The sequence below is a fragment of the Parambassis ranga genome, unplaced genomic scaffold (assembly GCF_900634625.1).
Source record: "Parambassis ranga unplaced genomic scaffold, fParRan2.1 scaffold_22_arrow_ctg1, whole genome shotgun sequence".
Taxonomy (NCBI): Eukaryota; Metazoa; Chordata; class Actinopteri; family Ambassidae; genus Parambassis; species Parambassis ranga.
In genome coordinates this window covers 4,726,057-4,731,537 of record NW_021144778.1, presented here as the reverse complement: position 1 = coordinate 4,731,537, position 5,481 = coordinate 4,726,057, and the positions used below count along the sequence as shown (strand labels likewise).

The following is a 5,481-nucleotide window of genomic DNA, read 5'->3' as shown; positions in this document are numbered from 1 at the left end:
TTGTGACAAGTGAGCAGCCTCGAGACTTAAATTTGAGAATTGTGCACCAATTTTATGATTGATTTACATTGTGCTTATAATTGTGTAGTACTAAAATGCCTGAATTTAGATAATGAAGGCTGTTTTGTTTTTTTGTTTAGTGTGACGATGTAGATGCCGGACGAGAGTGCATTATTAAAGGAGTCTGTATCTACATGGGTGAAGATCCACAAAACTTGACCCAGGAATATGTGGTGTGTATACATGTATATATGAATAATTGCTTGCTTCCCTTTATCCTCCATTTTCTTTTGTTTATCTAATTAATTTATGTGGACATAAAAAAGTAGTTCTACTGTCCATCATTTTGTACCCAACTATTAAGGAAAGGAATGAAATATGTGCTTTTGTGTAATTTCTTGTTACTATGAACTGCTGAGAAACATACTGTATTTGTTTGGTACAATTATTATTTTTCCTTACCTCACTTGTCCATCCTGTCACTTTATGTCTTTCGGCACAGGGCATGGATGAAGAGTCCATCAAAGAAGCCATTGAAGACACCACTATGGGGATTTATGTCCAGAAAGAACATGCCAGAGGCAGAGGACATTGGAATCGTTCTGGAGGGCATCAAGGTGTTGCAGGATCTGGACAATGCAGCATTGGCTGTTTCCATGCTGTTTGGCCTAATGTATGCCCTCAACCTCAGCTATCCTCGAAACCTCTGCTACACTTTTGAGGTACTCCAGAAGATCATTATGGAACTGAATGATGAACGTTCTCATAAGGCACTCGCTCTGAAAAACAGACTCTTTCATAGAAAGGGTCAGAGGACCAGAACAGTCAGCAATGTTTCCACAAATCCACTATGGAGGGCATTATGCCATTTGCTTCACATCCTCCTTGAACTGCATCCTTTAATGTTTCATTTACCACTGCTAATTGCATGTTATGACATGTTTTTGTATTTGATCAGATGAGTTTCACAAAAAAAAATCCATGTTGAAACAGTTAGGGGCATTATTGTGTTTCAATGCACTGTTTTTGATACAGGGTAATGTATCAGTTCATGGCCATTGCGTATGTTCTGAATACAGCATTTGTTTGTGAGACTTGTCTCTGTGTGAATGCAAGTTAATATTCAGCACACCTCGATATGGAACCACTGGGTTATGAATACAATTTTGATTGTAAGCTTCAACAAATCTTTTTAAATTCATATGAAGTAATGAAAATACTATAAAGGTACCTAATACCTTTAAATAATGGTTGAATTTAAAATCAAGTTTGAGTTACAGTTAAGAATTGGGTTTCCTGGACATGATGAAATCATTTTAGAATTACACAATAAATTGGGTTTAGATTTTGAACATTTAATACATTGAATCAACATGATTCTTTTAAACAACCTAACATGATTGAAATAAGTTAGTTTAACAAGAAATTATTAATTAAGAGAAAGAAGAAAATTGTGTTGGTTTTACGTATTATGATTGTGTGGGACCGATGTACGACTTTTTTTTCAGTGTAGTGGATGATCAGTCTGTGGGAAAGCGAGACCCCACATCCAGCCTGCCTTCTAGAAAGGCTCTAAAGAAGATGGTGGATGACAAATATGAGAAGGAAGCCGAGGCTCAACTGCAGAGGGTGGAGGGAGGGAGTCTGACTTCAGACATGTGGACCTCCATTAATATGGATGCACATCTTCAGTCACTAGCCGTCTTGTCCTCAACAATGCAAAGCTAACAGATAACGACTGGCTAACGACTACGAGACTGCTGGAGGGGACTGGTTGACAGCCCTGTGTTCTTGCTGTGAGTACGTGCAAACCTCTGTCCTTAACAGAGGAGGTGGCCTCAGACATCATCTTTGTAGTCATTAGCCAATCATTAGAAACAGCAGACTCAGTCAGCCAGACCAACACAGGTAACTATGGAAACATTTAGTGCTATTGTTTGTGAGTTTGACCCAGACCCACCCACTGAGGTCCTCCACCACATATAAACCATGTTTCCCACCAACAGGTAGAACTGATGAAGCTGCTTGGAGGAGCAGAGAAACGTCTTCAAGAAAACTCTACAAGTCCAGACGTCTTGCTTCAGTGGTCTCTATGAACATGACCTGGATGACATGTAAACATACAGTGTGCTCTTTGTAATCTGTATTCTGGCTCTAAAACAAGTGCCCCTTGTGAGGGTTGAAGTCACAATCTTCAGATTATGAGACTGACTCGCTGCCTACTGCACTAACAAGGCTCAGAAAGAGGTGAAACATGGTCTTTTTTCTTTTTCTTTTTTAAATAAAGACATCTACAGTGCTCATGCTGGCTACTGCACCAACAAACATTCTTAATTTAAATCAAATGAATGTGTTCTATAAAAAGGCTCTAAAGGTAAAACATCACAGTAATTCTTCCTGTGACACCTTCACTACCAGTGATGGTAAGTGCTCTTGTTTCAAATGTGATGTGCACTGTACCACTGAAGCTCGTCTGTGAAGTGTAGTGCCTCTGTGTGTATGTCACAGTGATGTTAACAGAAGTCAGATAGGTCTGTTAACACATATAAAAACAACATGCTGAACAACAGCATAGATGTGAAGGTGAATATATGTCCCCTCACATGTTCCTCAGTTAAAAGGGTCATTGCATTGGCCGGGAATCGAACCCGGGCCTCCCGCGTGGCAGGCGAGAATTCTACCACTGAACCACCAATGCTGTGCAAAGCTGACATCTAGTGGTGCCATCGCAGGTTGCAGCCTCCTCATTCTAAAATCAATCCCTCCTCCACATAAAGTCAAAAGTTATAAATTCGCCTCATTACATGAGCGGTTGTGTGTAATGACGCGGCTCACCAGCAGAGGGCGTGTGTAATGACGCGGCTCACCAGCAGAGGGCGTGTGACAGAGCAACAAGCAGGAAACTACAGGGGAGAAGAGACACAAGCATCCACAGATCAGAACAGACACACTCAGCTCTTCTCTCTGACACCATGATGATACCGTCACATATCATCACTGCACATGTTTTTGGCTGCACGTCTGGAAATGAGAGGAGACAGAACATTATCATACATGTTGCATAAGTAAAGTCACATGACACATTATTTTATTTAAGCAGCAGATGGACTAATTGATACTGTTACAAAAACTGCACAAAATCTTTTTTTATCATAATATAATATCTTGGTTGGTTCAAGGATGTAATATCAAACTGACACCGAGGAAACCCTAAAAGGAAACTATGAAAACCCTTTTTTTTTTACAATAAATAAATAATTTAACCACAGGGATTAGTAATTCTTCTTAAGTAATTCTTTGAATATATGAATGTATTGTTTCTATAGTTTTATATGTTTAGTAAATATAGGTTTATCACTGCTTTAGTATATAAGTAAACACATGAACTAACACTAACAAAACAAACCCCAGTGAACCAGGTGGAGCTGTGCAGTGTGCAGCAGCATGATCACAGAGGTCCTGTTTGAACGGGCAGTGAGGATGAGCTCTCTGAGTGGGGGCTCTGGGCTCTTGACGCGGGTTCTTCTCCACATCGTATCCTCCGGCAGCCAGAGCCTTCTGGAGGGCGGCTGCAGACACGCCGCTCCGCTCCTTGGAAGCGGCCACAGCTTTCACGATGAGCTCGCTGACGCTGGGGCCGGACTTGTTCGGCTTGGAGACCTTCTTCTTCTGCGCTTCGGCCGGAGCGGCGGCTGGAGCTGGAGCTTCTTCTGCCATGTTCAGTTCGTAGCTGCAACACAAGCACAGTCAGAGTGTAGTTATGATCAGCTGAGAGCGGGAGGCGGTCCTTGAACACACCATGAGAACCGCAGAGACTCAATCCAAGGCAGCTCCTCTGCAGGCTGAATGTTCCGCTCGTGTTTTCTGTGTGTGGATGAAAGAGTCCAGATGAGTGTGGGAGCAGCGCTGCAGGCCGACAGTGAAGGAGCTGCTAGCGGACTGTGTCTCTTCATGTTCAGCTCATGTGGAGCTCTGATGATCTCTGCACTTTGCTGCTGGAGAGAGTCCGCGCGCTGCGCAGCGGCTTCTCCCTCTTCTTCCTCTCAGAGATGAAGTCAGACTATCAGAGCTCCATCAGAAGCTGTTTTCCAGCTGAGCCGCATGTTGCTTCAGAGACTCAGAGGACAAAGCGGCACCTGCTGACGTCACTTTGTCCCAGAGTCCGGCGGCTAAACAGCTGCTGTACATGGAGCAGATGAGCAGATCTACAAGATCTACAATGAGCAGATCACTGCTGAATAACAGAAGCTCCAGTTCAGCTTCACACTTCAGAGCTGCAGCCTCAGCACTCTGTTGTTTCATCATGTGACTGTTTACAGTCATGATAACCTGCGGCCGCTTTCTGACGTCATGTGATCGTTGTTCCTTCCTGCAGCGTCACACAACGGGGGACTCAACAAAGTCTGCACAGTGACAGAGAGCTGTGCGCACATGTTGTATGAGTCACATGTTCTGATCAACTCAAACATTTCAACCATCTCCAGCAGTTTTTAATTACATTTTATTGATGGAATGCAGGCAGTGAGATTCAGGGTATATAAATACAGTTTATTTTATTTCTTATATTTTATGAGCTCACACAGACATGAATAAACTCCATGAACTCCACAGTCCTCCTGAACAGATGTGTGTTATCTTAAGAATAACATGCAAAGAATATTGGAGAATACAGACCATAAATCCACAATATAGAAGTAATATATATAGTGAAATACAGAAGACTGAGCCATCTGAGGCTGCACTGCAGCGCCACCTGCTGGCAGAGCGCCGTCACAGCAGGGACACAGTTAGTGACATAAAAGCTGTTTTTATGTCACAGTTCTTTACACGTGATGAACACAATAAATGAAACAAGTGTACAAAACAGTTACATCACACTTAAATTGTTCTGATCTATAAACATTGATCATGAATAGGTACAGATCAAACAAACTGTCCGCTCCAATCAGATTCATGTTTCTGTTGTGGCAGATCGTTGACACATTCAAATCCTTCACGATCATTTATTGTCAAATCGCACATCCCTAGTTAGAGAGAGCAGACTCAATCTCATCCTCTCCATACTTGGACCAGAGATTGTGCTGGACTGTCCTTTTGACTTCCTCCAGTCTGGTTTCACAATCTTTCATTGTCTTTCCCAGGTCTGCCTGCAACTGCACGCTCAGCTTAGCTTCTTTATCCACCCCTTCAGCCTCTGTGATGTCCGCCAACAGTCCGGTCCAGTAGTCATCATTACTCCCTGACTTTCCTGGCATGAAGGGTAAGTGTTTTGAACTCCTCTTGTAGCTCAGTCTTTGTCATGTTCCCAGCAGCCCAGCTCAGGTAGTTTGCTTGTTTGGTGAAGGCACTTTTCAACTGACAACTCAAAGCTCTTCTTTTCCTTTTATTGCAAGTTGGTATGATGACATTAAGTTGCAGTGGCAATGGTGATTGCTTGGTTTGGTTTGATTAGAATCACTTAACCGCCTAGAATCGCCTAGG

General features: G+C 42.6%; 1 non-coding gene across 1 annotated transcript; it reads right to left on the bottom strand.

The window, feature by feature from the left end:
- Positions 1 to 2,627: 2,627 nt before the first annotated feature.
- Positions 2,628 to 2,698, bottom strand: trnag-gcc (transfer RNA glycine (anticodon GCC)). Its single transcript has one exon. It is a non-coding gene; the product is annotated as a tRNA-Gly (tRNA).
- Between the last annotated feature and the right edge of the window lie 2,783 nt (positions 2,699 to 5,481).